The following is an 18984-nucleotide window of genomic DNA, read 5'->3' as shown; positions in this document are numbered from 1 at the left end:
CAAAGGGAACAACATGAGCAAAGACAGAGATTTAAAATGATTGCAGCGTATTAGAACACAATTAATGTATCAATTAGGATTGTGTTCAGTTGCAAGCAAGAAAATATCCGGTAGTAATAGCTTAAATAAATAGGAGTTAGTTTCATATAACAAGAAATATACAAGTTGAAAGTTGCTGGTGTTGATTCAGTCACTCAAAGATGTCAGAAGATAGTATTTTTTCCACTTTCCTAGCCTTTCCCTCATGCTAGTCCCAAAATGGCTACTTAGTTCCAGCCATCACATCTGTATCTGCATTCATGGTGGAAGAAAGAGGGAGAGTGATGCTGGCTATTTTGGTTTGGGTTGCTTCAAAAGTAGACCTGAAACAAAGACTTGGGTGTACATAGTTTATTTGGCAACTGATCCCTGGAAGCAGAAGAGGCTTAAGCAAGGAGAGTGAAAGAGGAAAGGGAAAAAAGACAAAATAAAGGTGTGCTAAAGAGGTTGCTGCCATGGGCAACAGGGGCTCAGTTCCACCTGGACCTCCAGAGAAGTGTACACAATGCCTCCCAGAATTGTACCCCTGAAGGACAGATGTCTGGAGCCTCTACCCACCAGGCTCCGTCCCCCATTGGTTGAGGGTTCACCCCAAGGTCATGAACCCCACACCTCCAGGCTTTGCCTGTGTGCCGGCCCAGTAAGCTTACATGGTGTCGGAGAAACCCTGGAGCAGAAAGCAGGAAGATGCACAGCACACACTTGAAGTTGGATGTTGTCTGTGCAAAATGAGTCCAAATAATACAAAACTGTCCACTCCAGCTGCGGCTGAAATCAGAGGTTGGCTGAGGGCATGTGACACGGGGTGCCACGGTCGTCTGCCACACCAGCAGCCATCCTGGTGTCTTATTGGCCAGGACTGCATCACTTGGCCGCTGCCAGCTGAAAGAGAGGCTGGGAAGTGAGGATCTTAGCTTTTCCAGCCACTAGAGCAGAGCAGGAGGAGAAGAAAAAGATTGGAAAGGCTATGGATGAAATGAAACATCGTAAGATTTCACATCCTCCCAGGCCAAGCTAAATAGATCAGCCACTCTGATCGCACCGTTGTATACGTGAGAAAGGAGCCACGTCCCGGGTCGGGTGAGTGCCTTGCCTGGCCCAGTCCTGTAGTTGGGGGAGCTGGGGTTTGAACCGAGCCTTCCAGCTTTGGAGACCTTTCCACTCTCTCCATAAGAACCCTCTCAGGCTACAGAAGAATGTCTGGCCTGGAAAGCTGTTTAAATAAAAGAAAGCAAAGCAAAGCAAAAAGCTTCTGCACAACTGAGGTGGGGTCTGTTGTCACAAGACCTGGAACAATAAGCCCAGGCATTTGGACTTGCTCTGAGGGACAATGGGGAGCCACTGTAGAATCTTAAACAGGAGCGTGGCAATTTGAGTTGCTTGTAGGTAGGTATTATATAAATACAAGGGGTTATTTCTCTGTTGATTACGGCTGCTGATTCAGCCAAGGGGAAATGGAGTTCTGGACAGGCTTGCACCTCCAGCCGTGACTGCAGGTGCTGTGGCGGGGCGGGGTGGGGGGGGGCAGGCTGCTGTCTGACATTCTCAAAAGGCCCCTGCTCTCCTGAGAGCGGCTTGATGCTTATTGCTAATAACAAGGCTGGCAGCCGGCTGCGGCTTTCACTCAAAATTCTCCAGCTTTCAGTAATCAAAGCCAGGCCTGGGTTGTTCCCTGGCCCTAGACTGCGAAAGGAATTTCCTTTATTTTTGAACCTGGAGAGAATAAAGAGAAGTACAAGTTGTTTTATAAGACAAGTGGGGCAGCAATTTGAAATAGGCATTTAGGCATCTCTTAGGGATTAACATCAGGACTCATTTAAGGGCTTGGAGTGTTAATAAGGATGAGATGTAGTTATTTTTCCCTGGGTTCTTTTTAGGAATCCCTGGGCAACGTTCTGGAATTGATCTACACTGGTTCAAATTTCACACATCCCCCCATTTTCCATGCTGACTCTCCCACCCCTCTTTTGACTGAGTTGTACCTCCTATTAACTTGGAGAAAATGCCCCATCCAGGGTGCACAACCGGGCGTAATTGGTACCCAGAAATACTGTTCATCGGGTTGAGGCAGCTCTGCAAACACAATGACCCTATTTACCTAGGGAATCTGGTTTGAAAATTGGACATTAAGTTACACTTCTAATTGAAATGAATTTGACGGTTTCAGAACAGTCCCCAGCGATGCCAGCCCGCATCATAAAAACCACCAGACGCAAATTGGCACCACTCAGCCTTGGCTCAAACAGGCTAGGGAGTAAAAGAAGATGTAAACTGAATTTGTGGTTGTTTTGATCTTCAGATAGACAGGCTGGGGGGAGCTTCCAGAGAATTCTTGGGTCAGATTACAGCATTTTCCTGAGAGTCTCGGAGGCAGTGTGGGATGGTAGGAAAGCACTGGGCTAACAGTCTGCTCTTGTCCCTGCCAGTAATTGATGTTATGTGCTTTGGTAAGTCATTAGATCTTTCCTTGCCTCAGTTTCCTCATCTGCAAAATGGGAAGATTAGCACCACCGTGGCTCATGGGTTGGTGTTGACCTCAGGCAATGACAGCTGAATGGTTTGCCCAATGGACTGAGACAGCCCCAGAACCCAGGGTGGCTGACTGATGGACCAGTGTGCACTTTCCACTCCACCAGCTGACATCCAAAGGGCAAGCTGCTTGTCCTCCCATGAAACTTGGCTGTGAGGTTAGATGAGCTCAAAGCAAAGGAGGGTGACGCGACAAGGAGGGAACTCACGGTGGACAGTGACTTCCATCACTAAGAGGCCTTGAGCCACCTCATTGTCCACACCAGCTCCTTCTGTATCTCAGGCACATCGACTTAAGTGGCAATACACATGTATTCCGTACCTACCATGAGAGATGCCAGCTCTGGAATGCATACTTTATGCCAGGCATCCTGCTAGGAGATTTATACTTACCAATTAGAATCGTCTCTCCAACCACGTCAGGGTGATTTTAATAGTCCCACTTTACAGATAAGAAGAGTGAGGCACAGCAAGGTCACACGGCTTAGCCCGGGTTGCACAGCTAGTACATTATTGAGTAGAAATGGTACATGCCAAAACCTGTCTTCCCACTCTACTGTATTTTCAATCACTATTCTAAGGAGAAAAGGTAAACATGAATAAGACCCAGTTCCAGCTTTTAAGAAGTTCATAGTTTAGTGATTACATGCACAGAAATATATGTGTACAAGCAAAGTAAAGGTCCAGAGGTCGCAGACACTATTACTTTTAGGAAAGGGAAATGGAGCGAGAAAGGGAGAGGAAGGGGAGTGTATTTGTCAGCTCTTGCTGCCATCACAAACAACCCCAAACCTCCGTGGCTTAATTCTTACATCTCTGGGAGTTGGCCGATCTGGCCTCGACTCCACTAGGAAGCTTTGCTTCAGGCTGGGTTCAAGCTGCTGGTCAAGGGCCAATGAGGGGGCAGCTATGTCCTGGGGGAAGCTCTTCTTGTGGCAATGACAGAGACACAGAGGGAAAGCACAACCACACCAGAACATTTCAAGGTGCTGCTCGCTTCATTTCTGCTAACCTCTCATTGGCTGAAGCAGGTCACATGGCCCAGCCCTAAAGTCAAAGGGCAGAGCAAAGGGTAGGGAGGGATACAGAAGGGGTGAAGAACCAGTTCCGGCCATCTAATCTACTCCCAGAGAGCTTCAGTTTTTACAGCAAAATATCTGCATTATTAATTTTCCAATGATAAGCATGGATTATTTTTTAATATAAAATCCCAATTTAAAAAATAGTACAAGGCAAAAATCCTTCCAGGAAGATTAGAATGGACATTCCCTGCGGGGACACAGCCCGAGATGATATTTCTCATCCCGTTTCCTATATCCCAATAAAAACACAATTTCAAACACACACACACACTGCAATCTAGTGGTTGCTGTAACCTGAGCGTGTCCCCAGTGCTCTGGGGGCCCACCGGAGAGGCATTGGTCATTCATTCGTTCTACAAAGATCTGCTTAGTATTACTGCATGCCCAGGCATCAAAGACAGAGACCCAAACCGGACGGGTTGCTGCCGTCGTGTAACTCAAAAGTCTAGTAATGAAAACAGAGTCTGAGCAAGTATAACCAGGATGAATTATTGAAGGAGGGGCGGCGGAAGCTATGGAAATAAATAAGAGGACAACGTCATTTAGACGGGGGTTCTGACAAGGACTCCCAGGGGTTGTGCCCCAATATCCTTTCCTTTAAAAACAGTCAAACTCCCAAACTTTAACTGACCACGTGGGTACTTGGGATAAAGAGAACGTTTCCTAGCCTTCCTTACAGCTGGCTGTGACCGCTAAGTTTTGGCCAACAGATGTAAATGGACATGGCACACACAACTTCTAGAAAATGCCCTTAAAGGGAGGAGGCATGCTCCTCTTCGCTTCCTCACCCTTCCTGCTGGCTAGACTACGAATGTGATAACTGGAACCAGAGCAGCCATCTTGGACAATAAAGTGACCTTGAGAATGGAAACCACTCAAGATGAAACAAGATACCAGGAGCCTGAGTCCCTGAGGATTTCTTGGAGGAAAATGGCCAACCCCACCCTGCACTGCCTACCTCTGGGTATTTGTGTGAGTGAGAAATACACCTCTATGTTGTTTAAATCGCTGTTATGTTGGGCTTCTGTTACTTGCAGCTGAAACTTATCCTAACAGATAAAGGGGTTCAGGGGCAGGCCTCCTTGCAAAAGTGAGATTAATCTGATAATGAGTAATGACTGGACAAAGGGTGTGGGTTAATCTGCTCCAAACAGAGAGAACAGCATATGCAAAGGCCCAGAGGTTGGAGAAGATGGGAGTTTAGGGCAAGCGTGGGAGGGAAACAGCCAAAGATTGCCATCGTGAGCTTTCAGTTACCCATACACCTGTTCCCTCCTCCCCACCTCCCCTCTTTCTCCTTCCTCCCTCTCTGCCTTCTTCCCTTGTTTCTGTTCTTTTTCCCTCCCTCCCTTTCTTCCTCCATCTTTTCCTCCCTTCCCCCTCTCCCTCTCTGCCTTCCTACCTCCCTTCTTCCTTACTTTTTTGACAAATACTTGTTGAGCACCTACTATGTGGCAGGCGTCGTACTATGCACTGGGCACACCCCCTTGTGGAACTGACAGTCTGTGGGAGGGATGGATATGAACTGGAGAGGAGGGAGCCGGGGGGAAGAGCACGTGTTGACTTTCTGCAGCAGACATGGAGAAGCGCTGTTCAGATCCCCCTTCAAGAAAGGACTCGATGCCCAACTCCAAGAATTGCAGTTAGCTGACGGCCTCCAGCTGTTGGCTTCCTCGAGGTCGGCCTCAATATAGGACTGGGGTCGTGTGCTTCCCAGGGCGGCCCCCAGCCAACAGCCAAGGAAGGCGGGGACACTCGGGGCTGGCCGTTTCAGCCCTTGGAGGGGCTCCTCTGATGGGTACCCTTTTCAGCTCTGCGTGGCCACCCACCAGCTCCCCCGCCCAATCCTGCTCCCGTCCTTCTCCTCTCATGGGCGCTCCTCCCAATAAACCCTTGGCTCGCCTGACTCCATCTCAGCGCCTGCTTCCCGGACAACCTAAGCTTCAAAAGACCTAAAAGCAGGTGAGAGCTTGTCACATGCATTAGAGGAACTGAAGGAATACCTGGATGCATGTGTCTGGAGCACAGAGAGTGAAGGGACAGTGGTTGGTGATGAACCACGGGCTAGAACACCATGCGTGACTTGTAAGGAGCTGAGACATTATCCTAAGTGCATTGGGAAGACTTCGAAAGGATTTTAAAAATTCATGCTAACTTCTGCGTGGGTCGGAGGGGCCAGAATCCCAGTTACGAGAAACTGCAGTTAATCGAGGGGAGAGATGAAGGGCTCGCACTAGTGTGGTGGCCACGGGAGTGGAGAGCAGCGGGCAGATTCTAGATGTCCTGGGCGTTTGTGGAAGGAGAATCAGCAGTTCTTAGTGATGGATTCGGTCTTGGAGGGAGGAGGGTGATGAAAAGGGAGGTATCGAGGGGGGACCACGGGGTGGAGGGATCTGTCGTTTGCTGAGATGGTGAGTATCGGTGGGAAAGTAACAGGTTGGAGGGGCCTCAAGAGCCCAGTTGCAGAAGTGGGGCCATGGAGACTGTTGGATATACAGGTCTGGAGTCAGAGAGTGGTCCAGCCGTGAGAGACACATTTGCAAGTCGTCATCGTGCTGAGGGGATTGGAAGCCCTGGCTGTTGACCAAGAGGTGTCAGGAACGGTCCCCTTCCCTCCAGGCTGGCTAGGATGTCTTCTTTCTCCTCTGCTCGCAAAAACTTCTAAAACTTTATGTCCTTCCAGGGAGTCCTCGCAGGAGGAAAGGACAAAGTGGGCTCCGGGTCTGCCCAGCCCTGCCCCTTCTGCCTTAGGAACTTCAAGGCCTTTACACTCCCTAGCCCCAGCCCCAGCCTAGCCCTTCGAGCAAAGTACCCTTGTCTGATGAGCCTTTCCAGTCATTGCTGTGCCCCTCACCATTACAGGCAAGAGCCCCTATGCTGGGGATCAGCCGCTGCAGACAAGGAAGGCTGCCCCGGCACAACCCGGGGACTCAGGAAGGCTTTCCTTCCCCCTGTCTGGCTCTCAGACGCTGCCCATAAAACACTCTGCCTGCTAATATCTAGACCGCACGTCGCAGATATGCAGTAAAAGTGTGTTGAATGTATGAGGTCATTTTATCATTTATTTGCCCGATCAGCGTGTCTGTCATAAAGCCCATCTCTTCGATTTTACCTTTCAGCGTAGATGAAAACAAGCTGACCGTTATTTCCCAGGCAAGTACTTGTCAAGTGAAAGTTCCTCCTCGGGAAGCTGCTTGGCACGGAGGGGAAAGCGTGGGCAGAGACGCGCATCTCTCTCATCCCCACACCACACACCTCACAACTAAGTTGTTCTGGGAAATGAGCGACTCCCTCAGCCCCACAAGGCGTTTGCCTTCACAGGGAGGTGACGGGCTTATACACCATTCACCCCACCCCAGCCTGAGTCGTCTTTGTTGAATGGAATAATCCCAGTTCCCTCATTTTTCCTTAGACATGACATTGTGCAGCAGAACATTCGACACCTGGAGGCCTTGGGAACTGGCATTGATTCACAGATAACACGCAGCGTGCTGGACATTGTCATACTTTGGCCATGCACACCTCTTTCCTCTTCTAAAAGCCCACTAGTGTCGCTTGTGGAGAATTTCCTTGCCCCTGTTGTGTCACGTGGGGTGGGGGCGACTGCGCATTCCCTGTGGAAGCCGATGAGGGCTCTCCTTCACTAGTCTGATCCATTAACGGGCAGTCAGTTGACCTAATCTTCTGGAAGGCCCTTGAATAGTGAGCAGAAAGACACAAAGCCAGGACGGGGCTTGGGGGAGATTCATTTGCCCCAGGAGAGGTGCCCTGTGCTGACTGTAGTGCCTGTGACCCAGCTGGGCTCCTGGCCAGGGTTCCCGCCTTCCATCCTTGATCTAAGCTCCCGAGATGACCCCATACCATCCCCTTTTGCCCAAGGTAGCCAAGACTCCATTTTTGTCACTTGTGACCACCAGATTTTGAACTGATACAGGCAGTTTCTGAAAGGGGCCCTTATTTTATCATGAATATCCAGCATTGCTGAAGAGGAAGGATTAATTAGTGCAAACCCTCTTACCGCACCTATCTTTGGGGCGGTCCACAGAGGATTCATCCCTGAGCCATTAATGAATTTTGCAACTGTCACAAAACAATGCAAATAAGTAAGACCCACATCTGCTGAACACCATCATGAGGTCAAACTGTGTGTAAATAAATGCTTGCTTCAAGGAGAGGGTAAATCCTAAGGTGAGGAGTGACAGGGCTTTGTTTGCATAAACCCAGCAAGGTATTATGGGTAGGATATTAATTAAATTATGCTCCTGGGCCTCGCAGAGCCCCAGCTCAACGGCTTCAGCTTGTTGACAAACCGAACGCAGAGCCCCCGGAGAGAGCACTAACATTTTGATGAACAGGTTTGTTGGGGGTAATGTTTCCTAACTAGCATTTTAATATCGTTTTTGGCGCTTTATCTGAGCAACCAGGAAAGACGGTCAGATAAAATAGAGGCGCAAACATCAGATGTCCAGATGATGACGCTTCCATCTCATTTTGGTCCACTGGAGTTGCCTCCTGGGAAGAATCTTTCACTACCCTCACCCTGCCCCAGGCCTTCCTGCATTCCCTCCCCACCCCCCCGGGTCTTACCCGCCCCTCCCCGTGCACACACAGCTGGGAGAACATCTCGGAATCGTGCTGAAGCTGCCTCAGGTTTAAATGAAGATTTAGTGATTGTGATGGTCCGCCTAAGACCCCTTCCATCTGTCCTTCTGTTCTTCCTCGCTTTGGGAAGAAATTAACCTGATGGTAGGTACTGTACTGTCCTGTCTTCACGGAAAGGGCTTTTGTTTTAAGGATGAAATAAAAGAACCCATCTCAGCTAGAGCGGAAGGTTGGTCATTGAAAGACTCTCTGTGACCACCAGATGTGCCCACTCTCTGAGAGACGCTGACCAGCTACGTTCAAGCTCCTTCTAATTGACTAATGACCCCCTCGCACCCATCCCAACCATTCCCATCTTCATTTGTACTACATGGCCTCTTTCAGCTCAAAATTTCATACTTTGTTTGAGGATTATAAAGCCTCTTTTATCTGAGAATATGCAAACAAATATGAACTAATCAATGTCCCCACTATCCCCCTGGGAGTGTGTGATCGTCCTATGAGCCACCGACTTCCCTGGCATTCCCTGACTTAGGCTGATGTCCAGTATCAAAGGTGTCCCTGCTTGGCCCCTTCCCTCCCCTCACCACCCCCAGTCAGCCGTTCTCAACCCCGTTTCCTCCAAAACACATCAAGAATCTGTCTACTTCACACCATCTCTGCCGCTCCCAGCTGGCTTCTTACCTTGACAACAAAACCAGACCCCCACTTCTTCTCTTGCCCCCTCCAATCTATTACCCAATTCTCTACCCAGCAGGTCTAGGGAGATTTCTAAGACACAAATCTGGAAACATCACTTCTTGCTTAAAGCCCTGCAATGACCCCTTCACCGCAAACCCCTCCCTGCTCTCCTCATCCTCCCCAACATTGATCTTTCAGTTTCTCAAACACGCCAAGACCTCCCCTGTCTCAAAGCCTTTGCACACATTGTTCCCTCTGCCAATATTTGGACCAGGAAGTGTCCAGTATGGCTGATCTCTTCCACAAACTTAAGTCTAAAGAATTATTCTAAGTCTCTGAGTTTCAGGGTGCTTTGTTAGGAAGCATTATTGTGGCAACAGCTAACTGATACAGCAACCATTCTCCTTTCTTCTAATAAGAACACATGGAGTCTATTTTGGAGGTCGTTCCTCCCCCAGTCTCCATCCTCATGATTCTAGTGGGCATGATGCCACCCCCAGCTCCAGACATGGCCGATCAGAGCATTCTATCCCTCTTGCCAGAGGGACTGGGTCAGACTCAGTGCACGACCCAAGCTAGGTCAATGAGATATACTTCTGGAAATTTCCCCAGAAATAATTAGAAGGAAAAGAGTTTCTAGGGGCCGGCCTCATGGCCGAGTGGTTAAGTTCACGCTCTCCACTTCAGTGGCCTGGGGTTTGCCAGTTCAGATCCTAGGTGTGGACCTACACACTGCCCATCAAGCCATGTTGTGGCAGCATCCCACATGGAAGAACTAGAATGACCTACAACTAGGATAGACAACTATGTGCTGGGGCTTTGGGGAGAAAAATGAAAGGAGGAAGATTGGCCACAGATGTTAGCTTGGGGCCAATCTTCCTCACCAAAAAAGAAAAAAGTTTCTAACAGAGTTTTTGAGCTCCTAAGTGAGAAGACTATAGCTGCCACCAGGAAGAAGGAGCTTGCCTGAAAATCAGAAGGAAAGAGCTGAAAGGAAAGGCACAGAGATCTGGTGACATCGAGTGCCTGGATCCAGCTATTCCTGATGATCTACCCCTGGACTTCCCAATTTCATAAGCCTATGCATTCTTCTTTCTTAAACCATTTTGACACGGTTTTCAAATCCCTCATGAATTCAAAACTCCTGTCTTGTCCGAGTTCCTGCTTGCGTCTAGCTCAGCCCTGACACTACACCTCGTCTTCAACCATGTCTCCCCTGACCAGCTCCTTGCCTTAACTTCCCCCTTATTTCTCTGGTCCTTCTCAGTCTGTGGCCTTATCTTTAGGGCCAGCCCTCCCCCTTCCCTCTTTCTAGAAATCAAGTAAGAGGCAACAGCTCCTTTCAGAAAATAGGAGTGAAGTGTCATCCCAAGGTCCCAACCACTCCATAGTTCTCCCGTGAGCATCAAGGCAAGGAGAAGACTGGCGGGGCTAATGACGTGATCTAGGCATGGTAGAGAAAAGTGGGACAGGTGCTCTGACCTACTGCTTTGAAACTCTTTTGATTGCAAGATGTAGAGAAAGAATTCAAGTCCCAAGGGATCCCTGGATAAACTGTGCAGTGTATGGACTGCTGAATGTCTGACCCGTTTGCATCAATGTTGTTGTCTTTAGGTCAGCTCAGCACAGAGTTTCTAACAAGCGCTGTTTTCCAACATGGCCCAGGGTTCGTGTTGTGAATCAAGCACCGTTAATCTATTTTCATCAAGTAAAAGGTGTGATGAGAAAGCAATAATCCTGCAAATATTTTAAGCAGAATAAATAAATGAATGAGCACTTTTTTTTAGAAAGTAAGAAAGTAAATAAATAAACACAAGCATTCAAGTGACTGGTTTCCTTTCAGAGAAGTCAGCGATGGGAGCTCTGTACCTATTGTGATGATGCTGCCATCGCTCTCAACATTTCTACAAGTCCTACTTTGAAAGACAACCCTCTCTGGGTTATATACACTCTAGTATGGGCTTATTGAGGCGTGATATTAGTTTTGGATTTTTAAAAATTTTCCTTTTCATCCTTCCCTTTCTTAGTGTTTGAGGACGGAGGATACCTGATCTTTGGAACAGAGTAATTCATGTTGGTAGGTGTCATTTAAGCCCCCAGAGATTGCTTTTGACCTTCCAGAAGTTGAGGCTAGCCCATCTGGCGTTCTTCTGCTAGTGCCTTAGTCAGCTGGGGCTGCCATAACAGAATACAATGGACGGGGAGACTTCTAGACAACAGACGTGTCTTTCTCGGTTCCGGAGGCTGGAGATCCAAGATCAAGGCACCGGCATTGTCTGGTGAGGACCTGCTTCCTGGTTCACAGACCTGTGTCCTCACATGGTGGAAGGGGTGAGGGCGCTCTCTGGGGCCTGCTTTATGGAGGGCATTAATCTCTTTCCTGAGCGCTCCACTCTCATGACCTAATCACCTCCCAAAGGCCCCACCTCTAAATACCACCAAATTGGCAGGTAGGTTTCAACATGTGAATTTTGGGAGGACACATTCAGTCTATAACAGCTCAATATCACCCACATTCTTAAATCTTACTAATGTAAAATCATTCAATGTTTTTAATGACCAGTTTCTCAAGTCACTATCTGACTTGATATAAAAAGCTCTTCCTTCTAAACCAGTAGCGATACAAGAGGTATATAGGAAAGATTTCCTCTGTGGCTCTATGCCATTCTCTCCAAATAGTTCCACACATTTAAAAGCTCCCTATCAAACACTGATGCAGGCACCATTCCTTTTAGGCAGGCGGCACACTGCTAATGATCTCTATCTGCCCTGGCCAATATGGTAACCACTAGCCACCTGTGACTATTCAAATTTGAACTCAAATGAATTAAAATTAAATACAATCTAAAATTCACTTCCTCAGTCTCACTGGCCACGTTTTAAGTGCTCAATAGCCACATGTGGCTACTGGCTGCTGCATTGGACAGCACAGATAGAGAATGTTTCTATCGTCACAGAAAGTTCTGTTGGACAGGGTTGAGAGGGAAAGAGCACAGTCTGGCCCTGCCATTTAGTAAATGGCCTTGGGCAAGTTTCTTCACCTCTCTGAGCTTCCTTCTCCTTTTCTGTAAAATGGGGATAATCGTAGCTGCCTCACAGTGATTTTTCATGTGCGAGAGCTGAGGGAGACGAAGTGTGTAGGAATGCTGAGCACACGTCAGCACTCTGGTTCTCATGTGAAGGCAATCGCTAGGCTCCCCCAAAGGGAGCTGGGTCCTCAACACTCAACGCCGAGAACTATTCCAGCTCTTCTTCCCACCAGACTCCTTCCCCTATTTCCTACCCGTCTGTGGTCCCCATAGCTGTTGGGACTGTGCTGTTCTTGCCTATTTTTCCAGGACAGGTTCCCTAGTCCTCTCTGTCTGTGTCACTTGGCTCAGGTGTTCTGTTAGCAACATCCAGCCCCAGTCCTGGGCTTTCAACTGTTTCTATTACATCTCCCTAACCCTCCATCCACTCCAACTCAGTATTGTTGGCCTTTCTCAGCTCCCAGGAAACTCAGCCACCCCTCCCATGGGTGACAGGCCCAATCTCAGTTCTTGATGGTGCCGCAGACACCTTGAGGTGTGGTCGTGACACCCATTCAGCCCCTGGGTCAAGTAGCAGCATCCTTCCCCGATAAAGTCCCCAGACTGACTCTCAGTTGTCCTCTGCAGTCTCATTAGGGCCTGTGGAACTTATGACCACCTTACACAGCACCAGGGAGCTGAGAATGGCTCCACATGCTAGCTCAGTTTCATTTTTCTCTCTGTCTGCCTGTGGCAGACTGTATTTTTCAAAGACAGCGGCACCAGCATATCCCATCCAACATGCCTTCTTACAATGTGAAGTTCACACTCATTCTTCAAGAAATGGGGCCTGTGTTCCCTCCCCTTGAATTCAGGCAGACCAATGATTACAGCAGAAGTGATGCTATATGACTTCTGAGGTTGTAAAAAGATAATATCACTTCTACCTGGTCTTATTGGGATGTTCAGCCTTGGAACCCAGCCATCACATGGTGAGGAAGCCCAGGTCTCACGGAAAGGCCACATGTAGGGGTGACATCCCCCCTGAGCTCCCAGCAGACAGCCAGTAGCAAGTGCCAGATGTGTGAGTGAGTGGGCCTTCGTATGATTCCAGCCCCCAGTCTTTGAGCTGTCCCAGCTAATACTTTGTGGAGCAGAGAAAAGCTGTCCCCACCAAGGCCTGCCCAGATTGCAGATTTATAAGCAAAATTGATGTCATTATTTCAAGCCACTTCACTGGTGGGTGTTTTCTGTTGCATAGCAGTAGGTAATCAGCAAGCGATCTGATCAGACTGCACTGCCATTTTGACTCTGCTGCTCCACACATGGTTATGACCAGGTGCCCTGGGGCCGCTCTGCCTGGCAGTCTTCAGGCCTGAGTTCCAAATGGGGAACAGGAAAGTCCCACTGCTGCTGATATCCTCCTTAACTCCTAGGATCGCAGCCTAGAATGGGGAAATAAGAGTCCAACCATATGCTTTTCCTCCCTCTCTCTCTCTTCCCTTTCCCGTTCTCCATCCAGGCTGGGAGGGGCAGATGCTTCTCTTCCCGTCTGTATGGAACTTCCCTCGTAACAAAACCTCTTCCTTCCCAAGAAGGTATATGCCTCTCCCCTTCCTCGGGGTCATGATGGCAGACGGGGTGCTGGAAGAGACGCTGCTGTACCCATAAAAAAGGCCCAAAAATATTTAACCTGCCACACAAGAATCTACTTAAGTTATTGACCTTGTCACAGAGTCACAATGTGATAGGCACCATCAAAGGAGGAGAACACACCATGGAGGGCAGAGGAGAAGGACCATCCCTGTGTGATTTTATGTGTGAGGGCTTCCGGATGCTACTGATACACTGTATAACAACAGAGTACCCATATAGAAGCCGAGACGCAGAAAATGCCTTAATCTTATTGCCCGACTAAGATGTATTTCTAATAGTCTCTCCACATGCACAGGGAATACTTTCTTCCCTTTTCATTCCACTTCCATATGTCGAATTCTCTTTACCTGCAGGAAGCCCAGATATGTGGAGGCTCCTTCCTTGAATAAAATCTGCAATCATTTTAGCTTTCCTGACAACAAGTCCATCCTCACAGTGAGTTGTCCTTTCACATTTATAAGGATGTGAATTTATCCAGAAGCAACCGCATTTGCATAGCCTCATTCATGTTCTATAGCATTATAATTGCTAATAACGCTATGTTTTAGAATTGGCAGAAAGCTTCAACATCAGTGTAGTAGATGCTTATTGCTGTGTCTGCCCGGTCCTTCTTCTCTTAAATATTGTGCACGTCATGCACAAAGTTTGCTTCCAACACACTCGGCAGCCATGTTTTTTGCATGACTCCACTTTCCTGACTACGACTGACTTGCCCAGGAGCAAACACATGATAAAAAACCCATCTGAATTCTCTCTCTTCAAAAATGTAGAATGTATGGAGACATTCAGAAACTGGAGGTTAATTGTTGAATTGCATTAATGACAGAGTTCTGGTGGGAAGTAATGTGAGAGAGGAGGCAGCGAGTTCTGATGTCCACGCCATTGCAGGGAAATCAATTTGTGGCCCTCAATAGCTCCCCAAAGTGTTCGTGTGGCTTCTCCTCTCCCATGATCCACACTGATGATAGATATGATGACCGTCAAGTCCATGGGTTGGCAAATGGCCTGACTTAGTTTGGGTTCCCCACAAGCAGATCCTGAGGCAGGGTTCTAAACGTAAGCGGTTTATTAGGGAAAGACAAATAAGGGAATAAAGAAGTAAGTATATTAGTGAGGGTTCTCCAGAGAAATGGACCCAACAGGCTGTGTGTGTGTATATGTGTGTGTGTGTAGTGAGAGAGATTTATTTTAAAGAATTGGCTTACACAATTTTGGGAGCTGGCAAGTCTGAAATCTGCAGGGCAGGCTGGCAGGAGACGCAGAGAATTGATGTCACACGTTGAGTCCGGAGGCAGTGGAGGCAAAATTCCTTATTGCTCTGGGGGAGGTCAGTCCTTCTTTGTCTTAAGGCCTTCAAGTGATTGCAGGCCCACTCACGCTATGGAGCGTACTCTGCTTTGCTCAAAGTCTGCAGATTTAAATATTAATCACATTTAAAAAATACCTTCCTAGCGACACCTAGACTGGTGTTTGACCGAAAACTGGGTACCGTCACCTAGCCAAGCTGACACACAAAATTATCACCGGAAGTGAGACGAAGAAGGGAAGTTCCACTAGGGAACTCTGGGAGACAATGTAGAAAATACACCTTGGGGGCCAGCCCTGTGGCCGAGTGGTTAAGTTCATGGGCTCCACTTCGGTGGCCCAGGGTTTCACTGGTTCAGATCCTAGGTGCGGACATGGCACCACTCATCAGGCCATGTTGAGGCAGTGTCCCATGTGCCACAACTAGAAGGACCCACAACTAAAATATACAGCTATGTACTGGGGGGATGTGGGGAGAAAAAGCAAAAAAAGGAAAAAAAGAAGAAGAAGATTGGCAACAGTTGTTAGCTCAGGTGCCAATCTTTAAAAAAAAAAAAAAAAGAAAATACATCTTAGAGTTATTGCAGCATGCAGCTGGGAACTAGTCTGAAATGCATGCACAGGGGATAGGTAAATGCTAAGGGGATATAGGTGGAGTACCCATGGCATCTGCTACATTATCATAATCCTGGAGAGAAATGGTCTTTGGGGCTCTAGAGGATCATTAGAGAGATCAGAACTCCTCTCCATCATTCAACTGAAGATGTGTTACTCTGCACGCAACTTCTTTCATCCTAAGATCTCACAGGCCTGTTGACAAGTACACTTCAGGAGGAGAGACAGCATGAAAGATGAATAGTTGTCCCTGGCTATGCAGAGATCCCCTTGACCCACACTCAATGACTTTTTCTGAGCTCATTCAAAATGTAAATGGAGAGACAATAGAATTGTGCCCAACACTGCAAAATGCCTACCCATGATCCATTTTTTCCTTCTGATGCTCGTAGAATCCCAATTTTGTTTGGGGTGATGATGTACCTAGTTGAACATCTTACTCCCAGACTCCCTTGCAGCTATGCACAAGCAAGTAACCCAGTGTGGGCCAAAGTGATATAAGTGGAAATTACTGAGTAGGACTCAGAGGAATTTGTTGATTGTTTTTCAAGGTGAAAGACTCAGCAGGAGTGAGCCCTTTGACCTGTGTTCTTGTTCTTCTCCTGTCATCCTGACTGACGTATGGTCACAATGTTGGAAGGCAGAGCAGCCATCTTGTAGCTATATGAGAGCAGCAGAACAAGAAGCAAGAAGCGGTCTATAACCATGATGATTTCCTGGAGCAAATGCACCAGGCCTAGGCTGCCTGTTTCAAAACTTCTTATCACAGAAGAAAAATAAAGGCCTTTGTGCTTAAGCCATTGGAGTCTGGTTTCTGTTCCATGTAGCCACATGCAATCTAGACCGATGGGAAGTACCAGAAAGAATGCACAGCTAATTAGCTGCAATTATTATTCCACTTACTTATGTATATCCCCTGCTATAATGTAAGCTTCATGAAGGTGATAATTGTGTTTATTGGTTTGCTACTGTATCCCCAATACTGAGTACTGTAGAGACCCAACAAGTCATTGTTGAATGAAGGGATAAGTGAACAAAGAATGATCCTCCCGTCCGACTGCTCCATATGCATTGTTTTATTTCCCCAACAAGATTATTCCTCAAGTGCTGATACCCAGACTTCCTTGGTGTCCCCCAAAGCACACATCACAAAGGCAAAGCGTAACTAGATAAAAGAATGATTGGTGGTCGTCGGTTTGAATCCCAGCACAGTCAGTTACAAGCTGAGTGGCCTTCGGCAAGTCATTTACCCTTTCTGAGCCTGGTTTCCTCTCTGTAAAATGAGGAGAACACCTACCTCACAGGGTGGTTGTGGAGATTCTGAACAACGTCTATGTCTTAGATTGGGTGTGGCTAGTTTATTTGGGAGGTGAGCTCAGGGAGAAAGAGTGAGGCAGCAGAGAGAGAGAAACAGGGGAAGGAGGAAAAGTCACAGTAAAAAGGGATTACAGAGTCCTGTAATGTAGGCAACTGGGGGCTTGATTCCACCAGGACCTCTGAGAAACATAGAATGCCTCCTAGAATTGTCTGCCACAAACACAGGAGGCTGAGGTCTTTTTCTTCATTAGTTGAGTTGAGCATTCCCCCCAATAGAATTATCTCCCCCACATTTCTGGGCTTTATTTCCAGGTTGAGCAGGTTCCCATGACTTTACAAAGGCCATGAAGCAGAAAAACTAAAGATGCACACTGCGTGCTTGAGATAAGACACTATTTCAGCGTGAGTCTGAACTCATACGGACTGATCCATCTGCACTGGGGCAGATAGCAGATGTTAGGGGCACCCCAAGCATCAACTGCATTGTGTCAAGAGCCTGCCCCTTTATAACCATCCAAATGGCCCTCATTAGAAAGGTGAGTCTATCCAGTGTTGATGAAGATGTGGGGAGAGGGGCACTCTCATGCACGGCTGGTGGGCATGTAAACTGCAGCAGCTTTTCTGAAAAGCAATCTGATTTTGGCTTAGTGAAATTTAGCTGGCACATGCACTGTGATCCAGTGACCCTCCTCCTGGGTGTAAAGCCCAGGGGAATTGTCCCATGCACAGGTCCAGAAGGACATCTTTATAAGGATGCTCACTATTGAGCTCTTGTTGGCAACAACTTGGAGGAGAGTTGGACACAACCTGGGTGTCTATCCTTAGGGGACTGGATAAGAAAAATAAAGTGGATGTATAGTGTGAAATACCATGAAGCAGTAAGAAGCAACACACAAAATTGATATACGGCAACATTGATGGCTCTTCCTGACATCGTGTTGAGTGAAAAAAGGGAAGAAAATGAATGAGATTTATAACACAATATCAGTCATGTAAACTGAAAACCCACTCGCAAAAAGGTGTTACCTATTTTACATGGGTCCACGCATATATAAAGGACACACACCAAGCAGACAAAGGGGATGCCTATGTGGGGGAGGGGAAGGAAAGTGAGGATTGGAGATGATGGGGGAAGGGGGAGGGAATAAGACAAGCAGGGCCTTACATGGCCTGGGTTTCCTTACGGGCTACGAACTGAGGATGATTAACCACCTCCCTCTACCTAAAGGCCTAAATAGATTTTTTTTTTAAGTAAATAAAGTGCCTGGAACACAGTAGGTGTTCAATAAACGGTTGCTAAGAATGTGACTACAGGGACAATTGAGCAATTTGCCACAAAGACAAAAGCCTGACATCTCCCCTAGAAACTAGAAGGCAGAGAGGAACGGCTTTCTCCACCCCATGTCTCATATCTGGGGGGGAGGGGCGGGGCGGTTAATATCAGGTCACTGGACCCCCAAGGCGGTCTGTCAATTTGGATGGGAAAAAATCGTATATATTTTTTTCACTAACCTGTGACTGTCATTTAGCAAGTCCACAGTTGCATTAGTAGTATCTATGAGTTTATCACCAAGAGGAATCACAGATATTTTTATATCCTACTGTAGTTGTTGCAGATATCTTGAAATATCCTCAGCACTACTTGGAAATTATGGTAGTTATTACACCTGCCACTAGATCATATTTAATGCATTAGTAAATGTGCATTTATCACATATCTGGGTTTTTCTTAATTTTGTAACTGTATTTCAACATAATTGGTTTCCTTCTGATTTTCTATGTTTTGCTTTATGTGACTAAAGCTATTATTCTGAGAAAAGGTCTGTAGGCTTCGCTAGATGTCACAGGGGCCCATGGCATAGCAAAGGTTGAGACTCCCTCAATGGGTTTTGTCATCATCTCCTTCAGTTAGAGGATTTGTGAGAAATCCACAAATAGGACTTTCCATTGCACTGTCCTCCCTGGGCAAGAATGAGTTAAATGGTGGTCATCCAGCTGGTGTGGTGGCTGCTGCCTCTCAACCCTAGGGGGGTGGGGAGGAGAGGAGCAGAGAGGAGGAAGCACGAGGGAGGAAAAAAGGAAAAAGAAAGAAATGGGGAGATAATTTCCCTGGCTTCTTCACATCACTGAATTGAACTTTGCTTTTAATG

This window comes from Equus asinus, chromosome X, assembly GCF_041296235.1.
Source record: "Equus asinus isolate D_3611 breed Donkey chromosome X, EquAss-T2T_v2, whole genome shotgun sequence".
NCBI classification, from domain to species: domain Eukaryota; kingdom Metazoa; phylum Chordata; class Mammalia; order Perissodactyla; family Equidae; genus Equus; species Equus asinus.
This window is presented reverse-complemented; position numbering follows the sequence as displayed.